The following is a 26331-nucleotide window of genomic DNA, read 5'->3' on the forward strand; positions in this document are numbered from 1 at the left end:
GCAAGTGCCAGGAAAATGACATGTATCTTTTAAATGTCTTTTGATGGTTGGCTTTGGCTGTAAAAATAAAAATGCTGATTAATTACCTTTTTAAAGTACTTTAATAATGACACTGATTAACCTTTACAGCAACCTGGTGGAGCAGATGAGTTTTAATACTGCCAATTTAGAGATAATTAAGTAGCAGATCTGTTAAAACACCTTCATTTTTGATGCCTTCTAGGTTTTTAATACCCACCTCAAGAAACCCAGTGGTTGAAGAGCTTCTGCCCCTTCAGTTGGTCTCTGGCTGAGTTGTGGCACCTCAAAACATTTTGCCCCTGAGGCCCCACTGTGAGAAGCTGCATTTGTGATCATCCACAGTGAAAATCTGTGCATGAAAATCCACCCCATGAGTGTGCTGCTCCATGTAGAGTCAGGCAGATGGTTGTCAGACCACTCAGGAAATACAAGGTATGGGCATTTATCCTGTAATTTACCCTAAGTGTTGTCCAAGTGTTTCCAGTGGCGTGTTTAAATTAGTCCCATAGTAAGAATATTACATAGTAAGATAACTACTTACTATTACATAGTAAGATTGAGAACTAAGTTTTGATTTTTGGAGCAGGAATCATTTTGATGTGTGTCTGCAAAACAAAGGTCAAAGACTTACCCCAGCCCCAGCTGCCTTTGGGCAGTTCCTCCTTCCAAAGTAGCAAAAAAAGAGGGGGAGGTGGGAAAAAAAAGGAGCCAAAGAGGATACTAGTGTTTAAAAATGCTTTATCAGGGCTTCTTTTCTTCCAGAACAGCCAGCAGGATTGGAGAAAGCTCAAAAACACACAGACAAAGGAGCAAGTATGGGAAGATATGTGCACTTCCCTGCCACAGATTAGCAAGAGAAGTAACATACTTTAAGTCAGTAGATCTTGCTTGTCTGAATGGCAGAAGTTTAGTTCTGGAAGGGAAACAACCATTTGTCAAAGCTGCATATTTCTTCACTTAATTAATAAGTAAAACAAACTGTTGGAATGTGAACACAGAAACTTTCCTGTTTAAGGTTTGTGTAATCTGGGGGCCTCCCTCTGATGATGACCAGCACCAAGTGCCTCAAACAAAACTGCAAGAAACAGGTCAATACAGAGTTATGGAATGGATTGCAAGTCCAGTTTCTTTCTAGACTTTACAGGTCAGTAGTTGGCTTATGCTGTGATGTAAAAGGTTCTTTCTTTATTTTCTAATGTTTCCAGCTCTCACAGTATATGGTGTCCTTGAAGCCCTGACCATGCATTTCTCTTACTAGATCCCAATCTTTCCTTAAAATAATTGAACAAATCAAAAAAGAAAAAAAAAAAAGAAGAAAAAGAAAAAAATAGTCAACTTTCCTATTTGTTGGGGATAACCTGACAAGAGATTTTGAAGGCTGACACGGGTTCAAGGCAAGACTGGACAAATACATATGAAATAAATTCACTGTGTGTTACTAATTAAACAGAAAGCACTTCCAGCATGGCAACTGCCTCTACTTGAAAACAGTTGGAGAGTGGAAGAATACAAGAGGAGAATATCACATGTCCTTGTCCTGTTCTTGTTTCCCTTGGGAAAAGCAGCTATAGGAGACAGGACTAAATAGACTTTCTGCCTGAGGCAGAATGGCCTTTCATACAGCAGATATCATCTACATTTTGAAAAATCCTACCCATATTCATAAGGCTAAGGCAAGAACCTTGAATTATTTAAGTGACATCCAGAAGTTAGTTTTGATTTATCTGGAAAAGTTGTGGATTTTTCCCCCAGTGTTTAGAATTGAGTACATGTCCTAGTATCTCCAAATATCATAATAGTCAGTGTTGAAATGCTGGATACTGTAGGTTTTGAATGGTAGTATATTATATTATTTATAATATCTTCTTTAATAATGATAAGAATGTGCTGCACCTTTATGGAAAATGAACCATTTTTCATAGAAAAAGAGCCAATCGGGTTTCTTTTCAAATACCAGAAACTTAGGAGGAGAGTTTTATTTTTGCAACAGTTCAAAATAACAGTTTTGGTGTTTTTGTTTTTGTTGGGTGTTTTTTTGTTTGTTTGTTCGTTTTTTGTTGTTTTTTTTTTTTTTTTTAATAGGGAACCCCCCCCCCCCAACTATTGTCAGAAAGTGATTGCTTTTACTGCAAAACTGACACTGCAGCACTAAGTTACATCATCCTCCAGGAAATCACTTTCCCACGTGGCTTCATTGGAATAAGAACTTGCTGGAGCTGAGTGGGTGTTCTGTGCTCTGCCACAACAAGGTCCTGGCTAAGGGGAGCTGTGGTGTGTTAAACAGCCCCTGGGCTCCTGCAGCGATGCAAATTCAGAGGGAGGTGAAAACTGTGAGAGAGGAAATGAGCCCGTTGGCTAGTCATGATAAAAAAGAGAGAATTTGTGCATGCCAGCACAAATAGTGTTTTTAAGGGCAGAGATAGCATCTTTGGGGATGTTTTATTTTTAGCTTGAAAACTTTAACACAGCTAATTAACTTCAAATGGGATGTACGGCATAAACAGGCAGGAGCCTGCTGGTGAAATTAATTATTCACCCTAGGAAGGGACAAGGTATATATGAGGGTGATCAAAATGGGAAAAGGGAATTTGATGCCTGGAATTGGCTAAAAACAAGGCACGACCTGAGTTCAGTGTGGGGTGTTGGGGGTTTAAATTTGTGTGATGATTACGTAAAGTGGGACTGAAGTGAAGAAAGCAGCAAACTACAGCTTGTGTGGGTTTTGTTGCATTTCTGTGTGAGGGTAGAGAAGTTTCAGTACCTGAGAACGTCTCAGTTCGTGGAGTCTGCATTGGATGAAGAAGTTTGTGGTGTCATCTAGTGCAGCACATTACAGCAGGGACAGAGCCTGGCTGTGTTACGGTAGAAACAATACTAAAAAATGTTAACTAGAAAGGAGAAAGTAAACACTTTAAAATCCTCTGTAGGATCTGCCCCACTCTGTAATCCAGAGGGATAAGAAAAAACTGAGCCTGGCTCACTTTGGTTGGCACAGAACTAATTCCCCTTGTCTGGAAGTTAAAATAAAAAACCTCAACCCCTTCAGTGATAATGCGTTGCAGTCACTTCCCAGACAGGCTTTGACTGAGCACCTTGCAGGTGAAGCAACAGGAAATTACAGAGGCAAAGATGCTAAATTTTACAGTTTGGTGCATCCTCATTGGCAAAACTCAGTCTAGTGTGTCTGTGGAAATGCAGTTCTGCTGGTACAGTCCTGCTGCCATGTGGCTCTGGGGAAACCCTGCAGACACTGTGGCAGGGAGAAAGTTGGAGGTGGCCCACATGTACATCCTCACTCTCCAGAGCTGGTATATCCTTCAGGTCAGGAGGAGTGCTGCATCATTCATTTTTGGGTTTTCTCTGTGTGTGTGTGTGTGTGTGTGCATGTGCATATGAAAGTCAGGGAGGAGGAGACTGCTCATTTTTTGTGTCCCTTAATTAGGAGTGTTGTTACCATGGCTCTGAGAAGAATTCAACTATCACGAAGATGGCTGTCATCACTCCCCCATGATACAGCTTGCAGGAGGCCGATAGAGTCAGCTTTCTGACTCAGTTAGAGGTCAGAGTGGGAGGCAGAAGACCTACAGATCATCTCTGCCCATTAGAGGAGACAAAACAAAGTGATTGTGACTCACTGCTCAACATGCCCATGCACACTTTTCAGGGCTCTCCACCAGGATTCAAGGCCACTGCTGCTGGCTGTGCTGGACTCCCAGGGCTGCATCCTTCTCCTGGGCAATGAGGCATGCAGTGCTGCATTTCACGGCTGGGCTGTTTCTTGACTGAGATAAAAGACAGGGAGATGGTCTTCTCCCAGCTGCACCCGCCTTCTGCATCATCATGACGTGGTGCTCACACCCAGATGAGCAGTGCAGGCATTATCCATGATGAGCCACTTCCACAACTTTCTGACATGAAGAGGGATGCTCAGGCTTGTGTTTGTGTTTGTGTCTGTGCTGCCTACGTGCCTATTCATCCCAGCTTCCCACGATCCACTGGGACCCTCCACCAAGCTTTCTTTGTTTACACCTCGGGATTCAGATTTTGAGCGATGTAGAGAAAAGGGCAGATGGCAAGCTAAGCTGCCATGAAGGTATAATCTCTATGAAACTTATTCAGGAGTTATTCTAGAAGACAAAAAAGAGAAGGCGGAAGAGACAGCAGGAATTTACTGACACTTCTACGAGCCAGCACCTTTCCCCAGTTGTATGAGTGTGTGTGATGGCAATTTATAAACACTAATAATTAATCCTGACCACCAAGCTGCTTTCCCTTCCCTGTAGGTGACTGAATTCAGCAGGGGCTGCTTGTGCATTCTGGCTGGGTACCCCATCTTAGCAAGCACATGATGCACAGCCTGCTCAAGTGCTGCTGCTTTGCTTACCATCTGTGAGGATGCTGTTTGTCCACAGGCTGATCCCATCTCTTCCTTGTTACAGACTGGATATGACCAGAGGACCCCATTGCAACTGACATCAGGGAAGAAAAAGACTCATAATTGGCTCTGTTTTGCATAGTTTCATTAATAAGCCAGCTGTAGAGGGAAATGCTATTTAGGCTGCACGTTTGAGACAAAAAATATACTCCAGTCTAATTTAAAGCTTTCAAATCTGCCAGATCTAGCCACTAAAACTCTACATGTAAATTTAAGCCATAAAGTTACCCTAACACTTAAAACTTAAGTAAATTTGCAGTAAGATGTACACAGATTTATTCCACATGTGTCTCCCCTATGGGAGTCTCACAGCTAAATCCTTGTGCATCTTGTATCTTATTGTAAATATGTACACTAATGATGCATAGAAATGGCTTTCACAACCTTGATTTGCCAGTGATTCTTGTTTGCATTACTTTTTATATTGTATTATAAAAAATCAGAGGTGATTTAATATTGAGGAATTCCTACCACTTAGTTATGGCCCTCTACCGAGGAGAAACCAGCACAGAGATCTGCAAACAGTGATTTAATTTGCACAGCCACTGTATCTCACCTACTTGCATATCAGTAATAGTCCATCTGCTGCTGACAGTCTGTTCCAAATGTAGTAATATAACAAGTAATGGTACTACAGTAATGTAACAAACCACAGCAAATCTTCCCATAAAGAACACAAAGTGTTTGCCAGGATGGATTTGAAAATACTTGGTTTGTGTTTTATCTTTTTTTTTGCCAGTGTCATTACATTAGGAATGAGGCTTATGTGAATAATTGGTTAATGCTTGAGCAGAAAAGTTAATATTTATTCAGGGGAATGGTCTGCATGGAGAAATATTAATGTGACTGGACACAAGTCTGTCATCAAAATGGGTTTTTAGTATTTTGATGGTGGAAAATGTTTCCAGACTGCTATGACTGAATGTGCTCCCTTTTTCTTCTGAAATCAAGGGTATAAATCAGTATTATACAGCTGGACTTAGCAGTGGGATACCTATCTGTGTGATAAGAAGGGACATGACTGTGTCTTCCTAATCCACACTACTGAACTTTTCATTCCAAGATGTGCTGAGAAACTTTTGTTCTCAATCACGTTTGAGAAACATGTTTCCTCTAACAAGGGAATGAGCCAGAAGGGGCAGTGGCAGCAGAAAGAAAAATACCAATGCCACCTAACAGGGAAAGACTGCAGGACCTCTAAAGAGGACAAGAAGATCTGCTGGACCCTGTTCAGATCATTATTTTCTCTGTGATTAAATAATTCATCAGGAATAAAAAGCCTTTAGGTGCAGAGTTATGTTTCCAATATTACTGCTCAAGGGTTTTTTTTATTGTACAAAGACTTGCATCTGAAGAACTATGCTTATCTTATGATTTGTTTAGGGTTTAGGCTTTTTTTTTCTTTGATTAGTGCTAGTGGGTTTATTCTTTCAAGAAATTATGCTAATGTTATTCTGGATGTAAGACAGTGTTTTTGCTAAAATGAAAGCACTGAACTATGTGCTTGATGGTTACTATCACAAGTGACTCTATGTAAGTGATAAATCTTTAAATATTTGTAAATGCCCTGCAGTTACTATACCATTGCAGTGATTCTTCAGGCCAATGTTTTAGTCTAAGTGAAAACGATCAGAAGAGTTTGATTTTTTTTACTTACTGGTGGTCGGAGAGACAGCAGTGCCTGATCATCTCGTGGGGAAAGAGGGGCTTGTGTTAAATAAATAAATACAGGCAGACAGAAACAGGTGGAAATTAAAATGAGAGAGAAGAGGGGAGAGGAAGGGGGAGGGGAGGACAGGCAAGAAGAAAGGAAAAGAAAGGGAAGGGAAGGGTAAGGGTAAGAATGTCTGTCTCTTCTGATCAGGGTCTCCAGACTAAGGAGGACTGAAGCTGAGCCCCCATGACCTGTGATGCTGGTTAAGACACTGTTGAATGACACAGTACTACAGATGAGATGTGTTTGGCACAGGTGAATGACTGCATTTCTATCCAGAGAGTCCATGCACATGCCATGGGTCTATGCTGGCTTCCTGCTGGCTCCTGATCCCTGTTTCATGAGCACAGTGTGGTGTGAATACCTCTACAGTACGAATCCTGCCTGCATGAACATAACCTCTTGGTATTGTTTCAGCAGATTTGAGTTGGCAGAGTGAATTTATATTGGATCAATGCTTTGCATTATGTGGCCACAGCATTTCTGCTCCTATGTTAGTAGCCCTGAAGCCAGATTTGCTGTATAGTCAAAGCATGGCTTGAATTGGCATAGAAAGAAAAGCTATCTAAGGTCATGGTTGTGGCAGACTGCTGGCTCTGCCTGGAGCAGCTTGTGTAACTACTCCACAAGCTCTACTGGCTCTGAGTATTGTGGTGTCTGTCTGTCACAGTATTTACTGCTGAAAAGGGGAAAATTGCTAGAGAAGTACAAAGGGAACGTGTTTCCACAGGTTGCCCTTGTTATACCAAAGCATCATCCAGCTACAGCGTGTGGTGAGGTTGTGGTTCAAGTGGGTTCTGCTCTCCAAGGCCACATTTTATAAAGCCAAGACCTTTGTTGCAGAGACACATCAGTCTTTAAAGAGATAGCATTATTCATTAAAATCAAACCCTCTGCTGTTGAGAAGGAGCTTTCCTGGGACTTAATTATATCAGGTTTAGAAGGCCAACAGCCAAGGGTGTTAGGCTTTCTCTCCCATGAGAAGAAGCTCCATTTTAATAATTTTAAACTCCCTCTAAAAACAAGGGCTACGAGAAAGACTTTTGAATAATTCTTTCTCTGACTGGGAACTAGAAATGAATAGATCTGAATCCCTGTATGAACATAGGTGGAAAAAATGGGTCGCAAATTTTGTAAACTGCTCTACTGTCTAGTAAGGACATAGGACACCAGCGACCTAGATTTCACCTAAATGCTTCAGAGCAGAGGTCTTTCAGCCTAGACAGAGACTATCCCTGCTTTGCAGAATGGAAAACTTTAGGCTGACTAGGGATAATAACTACTCAAATATTTGAAGTCAACTAATGAAATGTTTGAGGTTAGAATAATATATTGGACATGTTATCATTATTATGATTTTGATAACACCTTTTCCACTCAGAATTTTTTTTCCAGTTAATAACAGTGCCTTCATTTGCCATCTCTGTCTGGACATTACATCTACTTTAGATCCAAGGCTCCAATAGTGTTGCATGACATCCTTTCTCCCCCAGACACAGCAGAAAGCAGGCTCCTATTTTGAAAAGTAGTTTGCAACTATTCTACAGCTGTAGAATAGTTGCATAGATAGTGTAAAAAATACTCTGAAGTATCTAAAAAGTACATATTTATTATTGTTATGGCAGAAAACCACTAAAATGAATTTTCAGAAGTCTAGTGGGACCAGTCTAGCAGAGGTATTCAAACTGTGCACCAGTGTTTAGGGTCAGAAACTTGTACCACATGGGAGCTGCTGGAGGCAGAAGGCAAAGGCTGAGACAGCACAATAAGGCAGAACTTCTCCAGTTTTCAATTGGAACTGTAATTCAGGCTGGAGATGCTTTGACCAGAGTGGATATGTATCTCCTGCAGGAGGATCAAACACCAAGTCCTGCAAGGTGCCACTTTCTTACTCTGTGGAAAAGACCATATGCATTGTGAATTCTTCCAGGATGGCATGAATCTTCTCATCTTATAGCTAACAATCAGTCAGTCTTATGCCATTTTAAAATGAAGCAAGGTCTTGGGACTAAGGAGTTGTAGTTGAAGTCTCATTAATTAAACCAGTTTCCTTTAATCCAGCCCATTTTGAAATGAACTGACTTAAAAAAGTCTATATATAAAAAGGTAAAACCCTCCTTTGTCCCTTCTTGGAATAAAATGACAGCAAAGGCTGAGACTGTTGATTTAAAATGCAAATGAGAAATGTGCTCTGCAGGACTTATGACCTCCTCTGTGTAGACACAGGCGGAACTTACTGAAAGATTTCTTCCACTTTTAAAGTTGACGCTTAAAGAAAATTAATTTATCACTTAATAAAATGCTCTGTCTTGGTGATTGGTTTTTTTCCTCAAAGAGGCAGGGAAATGAAAAAAAAAAAAAGGCACCACTAAATGCATCTTAAACATTTGCAGTTCCATAATACCTGGACATACATGTGAAATACACATGTATTTCACTCCAGCATCTAGTATTCTGAAATGAGAAAGAAATAATTGTTCTTATGTAGTGCAATGTTATGCCTTGACATGATCACATTTACAAACACTTCTTCACTTTGGCTGTGGCAGACACTGTCTCCTGTGTTGAACCCTGCTGGTGGAAAAGGGTACTCACCACAGCCTGCCCTCAGTTTCTTGGTGCTGTGCTGCAGCTGGAGGCTATTGCTCTGTACCTGTCAGCACAGGAACTCGTGGGAACACTCCCTAGCTTGCTTCAGTCCAAAAGGGACTGGTTGGCTTAAAGAAATCAAGTGGCAGGTGTTTGTTCGTAGAGGTCATTTTAACTAAATTGCTTAGGGAGCAATCAGACAAGCAGTCTGGTTTTTGCTAACAGTTAGCAAAAAATTGGACAGGAGCAGGGGTGATAACCTTACCACCAGCACAGCTGCTTGAAAACAAATGTTTGTCTGTCCTGTGTGGGCAGATGGCAAGTCACATTACCCGACTGTAATATAAATTGGATGTGAAACTGTGTGAATGGGAAAAGGAGAAACGCTTGTTGTTAGGGCTAACTATTATAAATCATCCATAAGTATTCACTCCAGTATTTGTTCTGAGAACTTTTACATATTTGTCTTTTTTTTTTTTTTTTTTTTTTTTTTTTTTTTTTACAGAATGCCTTTGTTTAAGCAATGGATCACAATAAAACCTGTTTCAGTGGTTTCAGGTAGGTACTGTTTAGCATATCTTCCCACATTTTAATGGCAAATGCCTTCCTGATAAAGAGTGTTAGTGACTAGATGTAGTGGTAAAACTTCCATTTGGCCAAAAACTGCTTCAGTGAAGCTTAGTTGAAGTCAAAGAAGATAAGGACCCAAAGATAAGGCACCACAGAATATGGCATTTTCTGTGTTTCATGGCAAATGCAAGCAATCCCAAAGAATGGCAGTAGGTACATTTGTCTACTTCAGCAGATGGTGCAGGAGAATCATTAATGTGTGTGGAGAATTTAAACACTCGCTTCAACTTTTGGATCTCTGATTGTCCCTATGGCTGCATAAGAGAACTGAGATTGTGCAGCCTGGAGAAGAGAAGGCTTTGGGGTGACCTAATTCCAGCCTTCCAAGACCTGAAGGGAGCCTACAAAAAAAATGCAGAGGGAGTATTTACAAGAGTATGCAGTGACAGGATGAGGGGGAATGGCTTCCTACTGAAAGAGAGTAGATTTAGATTAGATGTTAGGGAACAACTCTTTGCTGTGAGGGTGGTGAGGCACTGGAGCAGGTTGCCGAGAGAAGCTGTGGATGTCCCATCCCTGGAAGTGTTTAAAGGCCAGGTTGGATGTGGCTCTGAGCAACCTGGTCTAGTGAAAGGTGTCCCTGCCCATGGCAGGGGGGTTGGAACTGGATGATCTTTAAGCTCCCTTCCAAGCCAAGCCATTCTCTGATTCTGTGATCTCTGCCTAGGAAGTTGAGTGTGGCTGGAGCTGCTGCTGCTGAGACCAACCAGTACAGCACAGTCCATGTCCATGGTGGTTTAGCCTCTCTTACCCTCTAAAACTGCTTGTTTGGAGTGGTCTCTGGATCTTGCCTGGGACTGCTTGGGAAAGTGCTGGCTTGTCCAAATTTGAACCAGACTGCTAGGCTGCTCTGCTCCAGCCTGGTAGAGGTGCTCAGGTCTCAGTGTCCAGGGACAGACTTGCACATTTAATAAACCAGCACAGATTTAGCCTGGGTGTTTCACTGCCCCACCCAGCATTTATGGCAGGGGTTCACTGCAGGTTATTTTACATTGCCTAACATGTTATGCTTGGGATCCCATCTGTTTGTGTACAACATAAGAGAAGTCTAAAATAAATGAATGGTCATAATTTTACCTGGAAGTGAGGAAGGACTGGTTTTCAGAGCTATGGCTACTAATGATATTTATGGGTACCTTGTTATTTTCTGTATGGAATCTCAGCACTTCATAAACTGTTTAACAGAAACATTTTGCATCCTTTCTCCTTTTCCCTAGTCAAAGGGTCAGAAAGACCCTAGGATTGTTGCTGTGATATCAACAGTACTACCCTTTTGTCGTCAATACTTTGAAGGACTTAGGAACTATAGCTCATCTTCAACTTCTTTTTGAAGTAAACAGTAAAGAAACATTTTAGTTTTTTATTAGTTATTATTTTTAGTTTTTTATTAGTTATTATTAGAGGCATATTAGTTATTTTTAGGTATTATATTACTATTATTAGCTATTAATTATATATTAGTTATTATATTTATAATATTAGTTATTAATTATATATTATTCTGCCCCTAACAACTCCACTGACCCTTGCCAGAGCTTACTCTGTGCTACTGCACTTCATATTAGTTTTGATTTACCAGAAAGGATAGGTGACTAGGAAATGACAGCTGCAAAGAAACCTCAGAGAGTGACAACTGCTGGCAGAGGAGCCATCCAGGGTGGTCTACAAATTTCTGTTGGGATTTCACCTCCTGATAATCCAGAAATACTTAAGGAACTGGCACGAATCATTTCTGCCATCATTTGTCTTCTTTTTTGAAGCTGTGATTTCTGTTATCTCAAACGCGCTGAAGAAGATAGAAAATTCTCAGTTCCATTTTATCTCTCAGTCTGGAAAATCAAAAGATAAAGAAGATGTAGATCTGATGCTTAAATAGAATCAGGTACTTCAAAGACAAAACTATTTTCCTCCTCAGGTGTTTCAGAAATTTCTCCAACAAAAAACCCCCCTTCTTTGTTCCTGTGTTTTAGAATATAGAAAACATGCAGTGCTAAGGCTTACCCCCCTTATTCACACAATTTCCATCTTTTTAGAAATCAAAGTATCGCAGAGGAGGTGGAAGTTTAAAACTATCTATTCTCCCACCATTAAAAGACGTCTTTTGTATTCAGTTTCAACAGCTTTGAATGTGAAAAACAAAAGAATCTATTTCTTAAAAAGCAGTTTCAATGGCTTTGAATGTGAAAAACAAAAGAATCTATTTCTTAAAAATTTCCCTATCAAATGTAATTATAAACCAATTAAATATTCCAGAAGCTTGCTTTTTACCTGTGAAAAGTAACAACCTACAAAGGTCTTCCACAAAGAAAAACTTTAAAAACCTTTTTATATATTTATTTATATGCATGCACATATACTTCAAATTTTAAATTATATTGCTCAGTTAACATATCCAATAGATGCATTAAGTATAATTTCAATTGCAGACACAACTTTAGCAAGACAATGAAAGTGAACCAGTTCACTGAACTGAACAACAACATCCTAAAACATGCCTGAGGCAAAGGTACTTTACTTTATAGCAATTTTTAAGTGAATGTGTTAGTGACAAAATTGCTCATCTGTATTTTTCTATCAATTTCTTCTTCTTCCTGGGCCCATTTGAAAAACTATTCCTAAGATAAACATGAATGCAATTTATTTTTTTCTTAATGAAAGCAAACAAAATGTCAGTTTTGGTTTTTTAGTAAAAAGTATTTTGGTCAGTAACATTGAAGGAAGTCAAAGCGTAGCAAAACCATCCATGAGTATAATCTTGATTAAGAGTCAGGTAGTATTTATGATCAATAGGATCTAAACTAAGGAGAGGAAGCCCAGGAAGGTCTCAGGAATCATGAGCACACACATCACTTTGTGGTCACATCCTCTTTTGGGTTCAGAAAACTTCTCCAACTGTGTATGTTCTAGAGTTAGATGAAATCTGTTTTTCAGTACAGTATGGTGCTGTTTTCACTCATCATACTCATTTACCTGTTTATTTGTGTCTGGCCTCTGCAAAACTCTTGAGGGGTATTCCCACGTTCCCTGGATGTTTCCACCATGTCAGTATCAAGTAAGTGCCACCACCAGCTGCTCCCAGTCTTCCAACCACTGCTCAAAGAATGGAGCAGCAAAGCCTTTCTCACGGGCACACACAGAGTTTCCCAGCTGACTTGGGTGGGACTTGCATGGGCACATACCAGTGGCGTTGGGATGACATCCCAGAGATCCACATCTTCAGTTTCTGTCTGAACTTGCAGAGGGGTCAGCACTTCCCAGCTATCGCTCTGAGGAAGTGTGCTAGGTTATAAATGAGACAGTGAAAATGAGTGAAGGATTTCTGTTCAATGGTTAATGTAAATACCTCTCTTCATTTGCATAACGCATAAGATAAGCAATGAAATTAAAGGAGGGACATATCACAGGTGCCAGGTGCCCCCAGATACCAGGGTGTCACACAGTTGGGCTACATGTGCCCATAGAAGGCAGTTTGCTGTGGTTGCTGCATATGTACCATAAGCCTGACTCAGCTGACACTGAATTTATGGGTTTTCTGCCTTAAACCAGGGTTGAATCAAAGCAAGGGACAAAACTGTTAGATGAACTATTCTCATTAATGACATAACCCACCTGTATCATGGCATCAAAGACACTGACCTGAGAAAAGGATTGTGCTTCAAGTCTGGACCTGAATCCATGCTGTTGCCTGAACATCAGGTATCCCACAAGGCTCATGGAGAAGAGGGAGGGAAGCTCAGAAATTTGAGCTCTTTGTGTTGTTCTGATCCTGACTTTAAAAAAGTGCAGAATATTTCATGTTTGATGACAAGTGTGGTACTGCAGGATCCCCCCAAAATTGCTCTGCAGATCTGCAGAAGGAAATTTAGATGTCAGTGAAACATTTGAAGAGGTTTTATCTCAGCTTGAAGTAATACTATAAGGAAGCACACAGTTAATTGTACATCAGAGTGTCTGCCAGTCACCCCTTCACACTGATACACTGTCTGCACTTTCCAGCCAAGGAGATCTGCTGAGAGAACTGTCAGTGGGACTCTTTGCATCCTCCCCTCTCTTTCTCCCTCTTTGCTGCTCTACACTGTCAGCAGGCTCCTGCATCTCTCTCAGTTATTTTCTACAGGGCTGTCTATAGCAGATGTTACAAGGATTTTGCTGTCACTGACATTTTCCTCTAGTGGCCAAGATACACTGTTGAGGGCTGTCTGTCTATAGGAGGAACCCTCCTCACATCAAAAACTTCCCCTGATCACCCCCAGCTACGGTGTTTTACACGATGAGACAGCTGATGGATTTGAACTGTGCCCATTTTTACCATTGCACTGTTATTGTAGCAATGGCCAACGTTTGCTACCTCTGTGTTTGTTATTTTTTTGTTGTTGTTTTCAAAAGTTTTCTTCCTCTTGGCTGTCTTCCCCTATGGTTGGGAAACTTTCCTTCTTCACAATCAACATCAAACACAGCTGATGATTCATGTTGCCAAAGAGGTTTGAGATTTTCCCCAGCTGCTGACTTTCTCCAGGAGATAGTATGGTAAAAAGAACTCCAGGATTTTTTTAATAGACTTTATCTTTTTGAAATTGTTATTGTTCATGTTTATCCTTTTTCTTCCTCTGTGCCTTATCTGTATTGCTGGGAATATAGTCAGAAGGGGCAGTTCAAGATATAATTTAGTTTTTTGGATAATTCCTGTTTATTGCCCCTGGTTCTTCTTGATTAATGGGTGACTGCATGGGAAGCTGTTTGTTACTAACAGATTTCTTCCACATTCCATGGGTTATGGTTTTATCTTTCCCTTGGTTTGTCATTTCTTTTTAATCTTCTGTGGAATATTTTTTGTTTTTCATTCCTTGATGCCTTTTTGACTATATTTTTTCATTTGTAAGAACCCAAATCAGTGCTGCTCCTCCACACCCTTGTCTCCCCTCCGAGAGACACCAGGTGAGATCACACTTCCACAGATTCATATTAGGTGCCAGTTTTTTCCCAGAGATTACACAGCAGATAAATCTCTCTGTTTCTGCACATGGTTTATTACTGAATATATTGTCTGCCTACACATGCAAGAACAGATAACCAATGATTTATATTTTCATAATGACTACTGCAGTGATTCATTTACTCCGTCGTATATTGGTGTCGGGGCAAATCATTTATGTAAGAGGGGAGAGAGACCAAAGAACAAAAGGCAATATAAAGTGGTACAGAAAGCAAAAGAAGGTAAAAAACAGCCTGGACAGATACAAATGCTTTCAATAACATGAGGAAAGAGTTTTGTTGTTCCTACTTCTTGCCACCTTCTCCGTGTTCGGCTTTCTGGATCTGCTGCTTTACAAAAGTAGGTTGCTCCTTCCTGGAAGAGCCAAACCTCTTTCCCTTGGGAGGTTAACTCAAGTGCCAGCATGGCATAGAGTTTGGAGTCACGTAATGTGCTAATATTCCTACTTCAAAATTCAGCCTGCTCAGGGCAACTCCTGACCCCTGAGCAGTAAGGCAGAAGAACTTAGAGGAGCAGCTGTATTCAGAGCAGCTACATTCAGGCATGTGGATTGTGGAACTGGCCTAGCTTGGAGCTGTGCTACAGATCACTTTAGAATAAGCTGTTGATAATGCTTCTGTGCATATGAAAAACATGCTTTAAATTTTACCTGCCCATGAGAATTCCTCTTTTGTGTTGAAAATTTGCCATTAGTTTTGCAAGTGCATTTTGTGTGGCATCAGTTGCTTCTTAATCTTGTTCTAGACTGAGTGGTGGCTTTTCACCTTGGACATACATTTAGTGTTATTTGGGATTTCCTTTCATTCCTGAAGAATACATGGTCATAAGAATTATAGAATCGTAGAACAGTTTGTATTGGAAGGGAGACAAAAGATCGTCTCATTCCATGCCCCAGTGCCATGGGCAGGGACACCTTTCATTAGACTGAGTTGCTCAAAACCCCATCCAACCCAGCCTTGAACACTGACAGGGATGGGCCAGCCACAACTTCTCTGGGCAACCTGTTTCAGGGTTCCACATTCACAGTAAGGAATTTCTTCTGCATATCTAACCTAAATTTCCCTTCTTTCATTTTGAACCCATTACTCCTTGTCCTATCAGTACAGTTCCTGACAAAGAGGGCAAACACATGATAAGTTTAGTGTTTTCACATGCCTTACTTGGGGGTAATCCTGCAACTAGTTATGTTGAAAGACCTTTAAAAAAATCTACCCCATAAAGGCACTACTAACATGCTTAAGACACTACACAAAATAACCAGTTCACTGTCCATTCTACCACAAAAGTCTCACTGAAGTTGGTAAGAAGTGCTGTAGCCAAATCTTTCATAAGTGTTGTTTACAAGAGTGCCTAATTTGGTGCTGATCAGCTGCTGGCTGATCATTTCATACCTGTGAATCTTCCTTCACAAGTTTATTCACACAAAGAAATGATGTCATGAATTCTTGTGCAAGGAGAAGTCCTGCATGGGTTAAGGAGTCAGAAGACAGCGACTTAGCCAAGTGAAGAAAAACACATACGAACTGCTCAAAATTAAAATCTTATGAATACTTGCTATGCACACTGAAGGATTAATTGAAAAATTCTTGGCAATAACCACATTTGTGATCACTAAGTGTATTTGCCAGTACTTTGCAAATGAAAAATGAGGATAAGGCTATGAATAAATTGTTCAGGGTCTCTACTTTTAACTCTGGAATATTTGCTGACAGCATTGTTGAAATCAGAGAGGGAATTTATGTGGTAACACTGAATAGGTTAAGGCAGAGATAACATCGAGACGGTATATTCTGAAGGAACTTTATATCATTAGGAAAAATAGTGGTTTTCTCACCATAACTTCTTTCATAACTGTCTTTCAGCAGTGCCGAGCAAATCATCTTTTTTTTGTCGGTTACACATGAGCTGAGACTTGCTATATCTACTGATTCAGAAATATTTAGTAGCAGAAAGCATGTAATAGCTAAAAATTTTTATTTCAGAGAAAAACAGTTTTTAGTTAATATAAAGCTATTCATGAATTATTGGAATAACTTGGCGAGTGATTTCTGGTCAAAGGGAAATATTTCACTAAACCAATTTCATTTTCTAGAGTTTTCTCAGTTAATATGGCTATTTGAAAGGGATTTTACCTACATCTTATTACGTTCAATTAAAAGTAAAATTAAAGAAATAACACATGGGCTGGGGGTGTTAAAGAAAAAATTATAAAGCATAATTCCCCTACAGTTGCCCAGTCTCCCATCACATCGACCAAAACCAGTTAGTTTGGTTTTAGTTTGCAAACTATCTTATCTGTTTTTCGTCCATCTTTTGTTGCCTCAGTGAGGAGGCTGCTCTTTGCCTTTCAAATGGCTGGGCTTGTTTTACACCCAATGCCAGAGAGGTAGGGAACAGGTTTTGTTTTGCACAAGGGCAGATGCATCCGGGATGGCAGGGTGGGGAAGGCTTTTCACTGGAAGTCAGGCAGGTTTGTCACCACTATCTCGTCCTGGAGGAATTTCTTGAGGAAGGGATGTGTTTCACTCTGTCATCAGAGCTTTCCCTAATGAAGTTAGCGTACTCCCCTGGTTTGCATCAGAAACACCTCGGGGCAGGGCTGTTCCAGGTTTCTGGCAGGAGAATTTGCTCTTCCCTGCCTCCAGCTCTTTTCAGGCTTTCCCTTGCTGAGCTCTGAGTCTTGTTGCCAGCTTAGAGGACAAACCAGACGTATTACATGAGTTCAGGCAGCTGTGTATTAAATACAGGCAACTGTGAGCTGTTTCTGTTGCACCTGGCCAACCTCTCTTATTTCCTGCACCAAAACCGGAAAGGTTTCCTTATCTTTATCCCTCTTGATGTACTACAGGATACAGGTGAGAGATAGGAGGGGTTCCAGTGCAACAGTACAGTAGGTATCATTTGTCAGCTGTCAGAGCAGGAAGGCACAAGAAAGAAGATAGCATTGGGAAGGGCTGAGCAGCGACTTTCAGCCTTCCAGAAAACAAAGCAACAATTGCTCAGCCCAAACTAAACCACTGGAAATAGTATGGTTATTTTTAAAACCTATTGTCTTCACAGATCCCAAGTACACTTTCACTTGATCGGTGAGAATTAAGCATAGTATTGTTTCTGTGAGAAAGTGGGTTAAATGTGGTGTAAAGAGCTTACAGATAGGAGCAAATAAAGTCATGGGCTTCCTGAGGAACCACCGATGCATGGAATTGGAATCCCTTAAATCACCCTTTGCTCAGACTTCTCACCCTGTCGCCTCCTTTGGTAACGGGAGCACACGGAGAGGGAAGCAGAGACAAATCTGAATCAGTTCTGAACCTACATGTGCAAGGGAAAATGAATTCCTGGAACTGAATAACACTGCAAGCAAACCCAAATCCCACAGTACGAAATGGGACCCCTCTAATATGCTGGTTTCTTGAACATTACCTCCTTCCCCCTCCAATCAGCAGCTGACGGGGACCAATAAATGCCAGAGTAACAGCTCTTTGGAGAGATGTATTGACATCATTTTACCACTGGGAACTAGATGGAATTGCAGCATATCTAGATTGTTTATTTTCTCTACTTTTAAATATTCATATGAATAGTTCTGAAGTTTTCTTTTGCCCATTGCCTTGAATGAAAGGTAGCAAAAGTCACTCGGTGTTAATATTTTTGCCAAGAAAAAAATAGTTTCATTTTAGCCAGGAAGCTGTTGTTTATAAACTGGCTGACAGAGGAGCACAACTGCCTGTGTAATGTAAACAATGGTCATCTCCATTCTAAAGGGTATTTTCTCCTCTCTGAAATCAACACTGTACTGCACGCAGGAAAACAGCAGCTACAGGCAAAACAAGAGAGATCTAAGTCAAAACAATACTATTCCCTTTACCCCTCATGAAACAAAGAGAAGATGCTGTTTGTAGGTGCTGGGGATTTTTGGTTTTGCTTGTTTGTAATGTTTTCCAACCCCAGCTTTCACTATTCTCTGATTTGTTTCACAGAATCCTTCTACCTCCTGCTTATTCTCCCTTGTCTTCCTCCAATGTCTCCATTTGCTTCCTCTATACGTCCTTAAAATCCACACACCTTGAGAGTTTCTCGTGAGTTATTTCTGTTCCTTTATCCTCCCAATCTATTGCCTTCTCTCACTGGATAAGACATGATTCATATCCACACCTTTTTAGTGTGTACCTGGTTTTGTCCGTTTCTTCCACCTTTGGCTTTCCAATCCATTCTCTGCATGTCTCCTCTCCATGTCCTTCTCCTACTGCGTGTCATTTGACACTTCCTTTGGCTGCCACTACTCAATTCACTACTTGCTTCTTCTTACATGTCCTTTGTCATCCATGGCATGTCTGAAAAAAGCATAGCCAACCTGAGTGATATTTATATATTATATTATACATATTTTATATTTATATAAGATCTGAGTGAGACTTTTGCCCTTAAAGACCTGTACGCCTTTGCCTAACATTTTTTCTGCAGAAGTCCTCTCCTTCCTTCACATTCCCCAACTTGGTGCTAAGTGTGGTGGGCTGATACTTCCCTTTTTGTTCTTTTTCTTTTTTAAGAAGCACAGGCTCTACTTCTTCTCTCCTGGCATATTGGTGTTATATATGACTGTCCTTTGATCTATCTCCTCCAATTTAGCCTTATTGCCAAAATGTAACTCCTGGCTCTGTCCCATCCCCTTCTTCTTTCATGCTCACCTTACATAACTTCAGTGGAGAGCTTGAGCACCCTTCTAATCCTTTACCTGTGCTCAGTTGACTTCTGCTAGGGGTTTGAATCTCTTTCCAAAGGCAGGACTTCACCCACTGCTATCTATTTCTGATTGCACTGACTGTAGCTTGTCCTTTTCTCTAACCATGTAAAATTCATGCTGGATTCACTTTGTTGCCTTAAGCTTACTGCAGTTGTCATGACTTTCAGAGTCATGCCTCCAAACAGCCAGCTTTCATTTGGAACTGTAAAGTCAAGTTTGCATGCCAGCCACACTGCTGTGCCAGGTTTTGTTGTCCTCCTGACAACTTGCAGCGTATTGTCCCCTTTACCTAGGAGGAATTCTCAGAAATTTCAGATGTTGTTGAAATTCTTTTGCCAGTGAGTGCCTGTAAGACAGAACACCAGTGAGACCATACTGTTTATTAGTGTTTCATTACTCTCCTGTTTTGTCCTGAGTCTATACCGTACTGAGGTCCATAAGGTCTTGGTTAGGTCCATGGCAGGTGATGTTTGACATACTGCCAGTGAAAACACTGACAATATGGCTAAAAATATTGGCAGCAATTGCCTTAATTCTTTTGTCCTGCATCACTCAATTTTGCATTTCTTGGAATGAAATTGGGAACTTATCAGAAGTAGGATCCATCCTGCTGTTTTTTTCCTAATTTGAAGGGTGTGCTAATTTCAGCTGTACTTCTTGTGAGACTCAAACTTCACCTGAAATTTTTAGATCATTATTATTACTCAGCCTCCTTACTGTCCAAGCCCAACAGTTCATGCAGAAGTTATAAATCCTAAAGCAGTAATTATCCTGGCAGTGTTCAAGGCCAGGTGTGATGGGACATGGAGCAACCTGGTCTAGTGAGAGGTGTCTCTGCCCATAGTAGGGGGGTTGGAACTAGATGATCTTTAATGTCCCTTTCAACCCATTCTATGGTTCTATGATCTTGAACATGTTTGAAACATCAGGAATTATCAACAAATATTTATTCTATCAATACTGACAAAATCAGATTAAATTCAAGTATGACCAGCCAGAAGAAAACTCATTTTAATTGGTTACTTGAATTAAGAGTAATCTAAAGAACTAAATATTAATCAATATTGTGGAGAAATGTGATAAGTTTTCTCTTTACAGATTGATATGATAAAATCCACAGTTGTTCTTTCAGTTATTTGAAAATGAATGCCACCACCCCCACCCTAAAAATGAAACTCTTGATTTTTTTTCTGATGTGTTTATCTATCTCGGATTTTTTTCCTGTTAATCAGAAGTGTTTTCAGTCCTATACTGACTTAAAAATAGCTGAAAACAATTAAGAAGAAATTCTTATTTTTATCAGCTTTTGATGGAAAAATCTTAAGATCTAATTACTTTCACACCTCTCCCGTCCCTTGCTTCCTATTCAGAGAGATCATTGCTTTAAGTGTGGTATCAGCAGAAGGAATGGAAGGACCCTTTAAAGGAAACAACATGTCTAAATGGCTGCACAGTAGAGGACATAATATAGAACAACAGAAAATACGGAAATGCGTCATCGTGTCTCTCTGATGCTCTCTTTTAGCTTCAAGGAACCCAGCAGGTTTGGTAGCCTTTGGAAGCCTTTTAACTGAGCCCCATCTGCCTGCCAATTGCGAATGCTCTGTGCCTCTCACGGAAAGCTGCTCCCAGAAGAGGGTTCTTGATGCATGTGGAATAAGCAACCCTGAGATTTCACTTCTGTGCAAGATCCTTGAATGGCAAAAAATTTGTCACCTGCTATGGTGACAAATATTTCCCAAAGTACAATCAGTAAGCAGCACTGTGACCAGTTTTCTGTTCCCTTCTTCACCTTGCAAGGACTTAATCCTACCTTGTCTGAGGCTTCAGGGAGATTATGCAGCTTATTGATTATTTAGTCAATGTTAAAGAATTTGCAGAAGGAATCTAAAGGAAGGCAGCAATATGCAATCTCTTTCTTTCTTAACCCATATGGTTAACTATGCTTAGTTTCCAAACCTATGTTACTACCCAAGGAAATGTCTAGATAATCCAGAATTAAACATCTATGGTTGTTTTTTCAGTTTGCCAAGCACATTCCCATGGACTCGATTACGTCTCCCTTTCTCCTGCTCAGGAGTGTCTTTCCCTGTCGCTAAGGGTGAGCTCAGAAACCTGCCTGCCCACTTGCACGTGCCACTGACATGTTGTGTTAGTCAAAGCTGGATGGTGTGAAAGTTTAAAGGACACTCAGGGCTCAGACAGTCAGGTCTCTTTAGCCAGATCTCCAACTATTCTGAGGAAGAAGAGCTCATCTCACCTGACCATTGCTGGGTATGGCAGTTGAAGGGAAGACCTCAAACAGCTCAGTTGAGCTCACAAAATGAGGTAAATGAGGAGACTTGGGGATCACCAGTCAGCTGTGGCTCACATTGTCAGTATCTGCAAGTAAAATAGAGAAGAAAGACTTGGGGAGATCCCATAAAGGTTTCCAGCTGCCCCAGCTCGGTACTCCTTTGTGGATTAGCGCTGGTTTTGAATTGTGGCTTTGGATACCAATAGGTTTGTTGGCCATTCTCTTCTCTTCTCAGGTTGCCATAATTTGCTAGATGCCCCACTGTCATCCATGATGCTAGATAGACCTTAAGATAAAAAGAAAATAATGCAGTATAGTGAACTCAAGAGAATAAACAAGACAGATGAGGGACAGCTGTAGAGAGAAAAAAGTAAAAAGAGAAATCCCATTTTTTAATATCTATCATTTTTCTGGCTTGAGATAGTTCATATCAATACCCTTCATCTGAAAAGCTGTCTGGTAGTTTCCACATCTGTCAGATGGGAACAGATTCTCTCAGGAGATCTGTCTAAAGAATGGCTGATTTGGAGACAAGTGTCTTCTTCCATACTCTTTTTCTCCCTCAGCTTCCTCCAGACTCAAGTGTCCCCTTGAGGGTTTATTGCAGTTCATACACTTGATACTTAATGAAGACCTCTGGTTTTAATACCTTCCACAAATGATCATTGATTTTTTAAAGATGCTCTGCAAATGCTCACACCTCTTGGGCAGGTTGCTACCTGGTTAGACAGTAAAAAAACCATTTACCAGGGTGAAAGCAACACCTACTGAAAGATCTGATACCTAACTGTAGCATAAAGATATCCTTTATCCATTATGAATGAAGTTCTCCTTGCAGCTGAATAGAGAATATTTTAGACTTCCATGGCAATTTATGCACCTTTATAACATATACAATGAAAACACAGAAATACAGAACAGTACTAGAAATGTGGCTTCTTGCTAAGTCTTGGTGGAGACAAGACATGACATTTAATATGTAAAATCTTGTATGAAAGCCTATCTGGGTCAAGTGACTTCTCTAATGGCTTTCCAGACAGAAGAGCACCAGGCTGAAGTGCATTAACATATCCTGAAGGTTTCCTCACAAAGGCAACAACCTCAAACGATTAAAATTGATTTGAAATGCCAGAATTAGGAGACCTCTAAAAATAATAGTATTGTTTTAGTTGCTTAATAGGTCTTCAGAACACTCATAATTTTTTTAATGGCCAGCAGTAGTAACTGTGTTGCTTAGAAGTTGCTGAGATGATGAGATCAATCAACAAAAACATTCTGCAACCTTAGTGCTTATTGATTCAGTTGCTATTTCCCAGGAAAAACAATTATTGCTGTGTTACAAAACCCAGCTATTCACTCTTTGGTATGTGCACTGTTTTTTACTATTCACAAAACAGTTAATTCGGTCTAGAACTTAAATTTCCTTTCATCACTTTTGGTATCACTTTTTAAAATAATATGTGTAACTATATCTTCTCATTACTTTTGGGCAAATGGCTGGGGATGGTTTTCCTGGGATGAAGTTATGAATAAAAGATCACTTTTAAGGAAAGGAATGGTGAAGTTAAATGGATGTTAATATTATATGCCTATGGAAAATCTGGAAATTTTAGAGTACAATGGCAGTGTAATGTACTGTCAAATGGTCAGAAAGCTCTCTTTGTCAATGACTGAGGAGAAATAAGAAATTACAGTACTTTCTTACATTGTTTAACTCCTGAGAAACAGGAAAGAAGTAGTAAGGAGTGAGCAGGACAAGATATTCTGCATAAACAGAGAACAAGGAACAACATCAAATGAAGGCAGCAGCGCTCAGGTTTTGTAGACTGAAGCAAACACTTAAAACTGCTCTTCTAACAACAGGTTGCTCTGTTGCTAGAAGAGACATCTGCAAGGACAAAAACCTTACTGGCTTAAAGAGAAATTTATGTTATGCATCTATTGCTGCTCCTCAGGTGAATGTTCACAACTTCTGCTATGCCATTCATCTCCATTCGACCTTTTGAAAATGCCTGTAAAGGTCATTATTCCCAGGAATTTTCAATGGACATAGAACAATTCACAAGCACTAGGATATATAAGCCTTTTTTTGCATGGAGAGCAGTTGTCCACAGCAAAATGACACCTTCCATCAGAGGTCAGTTTGAAGTTGTCCATCTATATGATTTGGGTTGGAAAGGACCTTAAAGACCATCTGGTTCCAGACCCTTCACCGTGGACACCTTCCACTAGACCTGGTTCCTCAGAGCTCCATCCAACCTGGCCTTGACACTTCCAGGAATGCTCTTTACCATGTTTTATATCTCTTATATCACTTGTACTTATCCCTCCTGTTTGGTGCCAGAACAAAGTTAAAGCAATGTTGCAAGCATGCCAGTAGGTTTCTTTCCAGCTCGTCTGACACAGAGGCAATGTTTTGATTCCTTCTCAGCCAGTTTGTATAGAGAAGTAATTTGAGAATACTAAGCCTTTATTCACAACATGTGGACAACAGAATTCCAGATGCATTCCTACAGATTTGCATCATTCTCTCATCAAAATCAGTGCTAAAGTATGATAACAAGCAAGTTTTTACAGTGTAGAAATTATGGAACAAATGGGTTAGTTGAGATTTTGAGGCCTGATTAATATGTCACAAATAAATCTGTGAAAATATTTGACTTTTCTTGACCTGAACTGGTGAAGGAAGTGGAGTTTTAATTTACCCAATAGTTTTCAGTTTTTGTGCCTCAGCAAAATTATTCCAAGTCCAATAAGGTATTTACTTTTGAATCAGACAAATCGTTTTTGTTTCTTTGCCCTATATTTTTTTCACCCTTTTGAATGTTATGTAAGGGTAAATTTCAAAATAAAATGTCATTGCAAAATACTGGATCAATGTGTAAACAAGTTATTCAACGTTTCCTACGAAAATAAAAAAAAACAAAACGGTAGTTTTAGCCAAAGCATTTGGAGGAATTTGACAACTTACATATGTGTATTTTGGGTTAAGAAAGTTGCACCATCCTATTGTACTAATAACCTCATGGAAATGCATGGTAACAACATTTCCCTGTTTCATATTCTTTAAGCTTTATAGTTTGTTACTGCCATTGACTTTCAAAATTAGAGTGAGGTGGTTTGTGAATTAATGCCCTTCCCTACTAGAATTATTCCCAGTTTGTTCTTTGTCATCCTGTCTTCTCCCAGACAATTACTGCTTAAACATTTCAAGGGAGAAAGAAGTGTCCATTAGGACTATGGGCAGGACTACATCTGCTAAAGAAGCAGTCGGATTGCTGGAGAAAAAATAATACAGGTGCAGCTGATGACATTGTAGCTGATACAAATAAGTGTGTCCCTGCAACAGCCTTCCAGCTCTTTTGATATCATATCTATAAATCAGTCTAAGAATCAATTTGAACTTGACTGTATAGATAGACATGAAGATGGAGAGGATTGCTTGTTCTTCAGCTATTAGTACAGAAGGACACAGCTTCTGTAATAGTCAACTCTGTATTTTCATTTGATGTACAGCTTTTTCATACATTAAACTTCCAAAAGGCTGTCTGGCAAGTGGTAAATGTGATCTTCCTGCACTTGAGACTAATAAAAAGAGATTTTCAGACCTCTTAGTTTATTTCTATCATTCCTAAGAAAAATCTTTTCATAAGGCAGTAAGTACATCAGCAGACAGTTCTTTCCTAAGAATGCTAATTATATTCTCTCTATATGAATTAATTATAATTCCTTTTGACTATGGTGATATTGTTTAGGGGAATTATCCCTCTGGTCAGATGAAAAGGTTTGACTTCATGTGACACATCGGAGGGATTTGTTCTCCACTGTGGTGTTAGTACTCCTTAGCGGGAACTTTGTGAAGAATTAAAACAAATTAAACAGAGAGAGGGGCCCCCTCCACTGATTTCCTCATTTAAAACATTATATACTGAAGCTTCTCCATGGACTGCCATGTACAGCCAAACAGTGAAACAGACATTTTCTCCTTCACAGAGCTCCTTCTGAGCAGCATCACGACGTGTGTTCCCCAAGTGTACTTTGCTGTGATATGGTTACACCGGAGACAAATGGAGATTAGGGTGCAGATGGGAGCTATCAGTAGAGTTGCACCTGCTTAGCCTGGTTCTGAAATTCCCTCTGATGTGTCACAGTCTGAAATACAGCCTTCCTAAGCATGAGTATTTATGGAAACTGTGTAATCTGCAGGAAAAAGCGTGGGGTGCAATCCTCTACCAACTTCTTTGTTGCTGCCTTGGAGAAGAGATTTTTGGGTGCTGAGACACCAGGCTTCAGATGGTCTCCAGTTTTGCAGAGAGCAACAGAAAAGCAGCAGAATCTCCTAGGTTACACCTCCCTACAAGCTCCTGAGCTTCCCAGGACATGGTGCACTTTGAAGCTGGAGAAGCATCTTAAATCCTTTTCCTACAGGCTGGATCCAGATTTAGGCTGCTCAAAAATGCTCTGTGGCTTTATGGTGTGTGATTCCAGAGCCTTGTAGAAAGGATCTGAGCTGCCTGGTATGTGTGATGTTGGTAACGTGGCATCATGAAAAAGCAGATGGGATACATGGAGGAAACTGGGCCAGACGAAGAGCCCTAGCACCTAAATTATTCTAGGATTCACAGCAAGTTCATCCACAAGAGCTTTTTAAGACTTTGAAGAAGACTGACAACCAGGGAGGTCCAAAGAGATGCTCTGGCAGGACATTCATATGACAGTGTAATGAATTTGGCCTTGAAACTGCTTTGCTTACATGTCTTACTACTGCTTACCTGGCAATAAACAGTTCAGTCTTTGCCTTTTTTTTTTTTCTTCTACCACCATTACTTCAGAAATTAGTAAACAGAAATTAAACACTCTGGTTCTCATGGCACTGATTCTGGCCACCAATCTCCATTGCCTCCTTCTG

The 26331-nt window shown here is 40.2% G+C and overlaps 1 long non-coding RNA gene across 1 annotated transcript in view; it reads left to right on the forward strand.

Moving 5' to 3' along the window:
- Positions 1-232: 232 nt before the first annotated feature.
- The window catches only part of LOC120323057, a 31300-nt gene continuing 5201 nt past the window's right edge, over positions 233-26331 (forward strand). Inside the window, exons 1-3 of the long non-coding RNA XR_005563146.1 lie at positions 233-453; positions 1037-1109; positions 9265-9317. This is a non-coding gene — a long non-coding RNA (uncharacterized LOC120323057). The remainder of the gene's footprint in view (positions 454-1036; positions 1110-9264; positions 9318-26331) is intronic.

The sequence above is a fragment of the Pipra filicauda genome, unplaced genomic scaffold, assembly GCF_003945595.2.
Source record: "Pipra filicauda isolate LSUMZ 115617 unplaced genomic scaffold, ASM394559v2 scaffold18_size4552066_pilon, whole genome shotgun sequence".
Lineage (NCBI taxonomy): Eukaryota > Metazoa > Chordata > Aves > Passeriformes > Pipridae > Pipra > Pipra filicauda.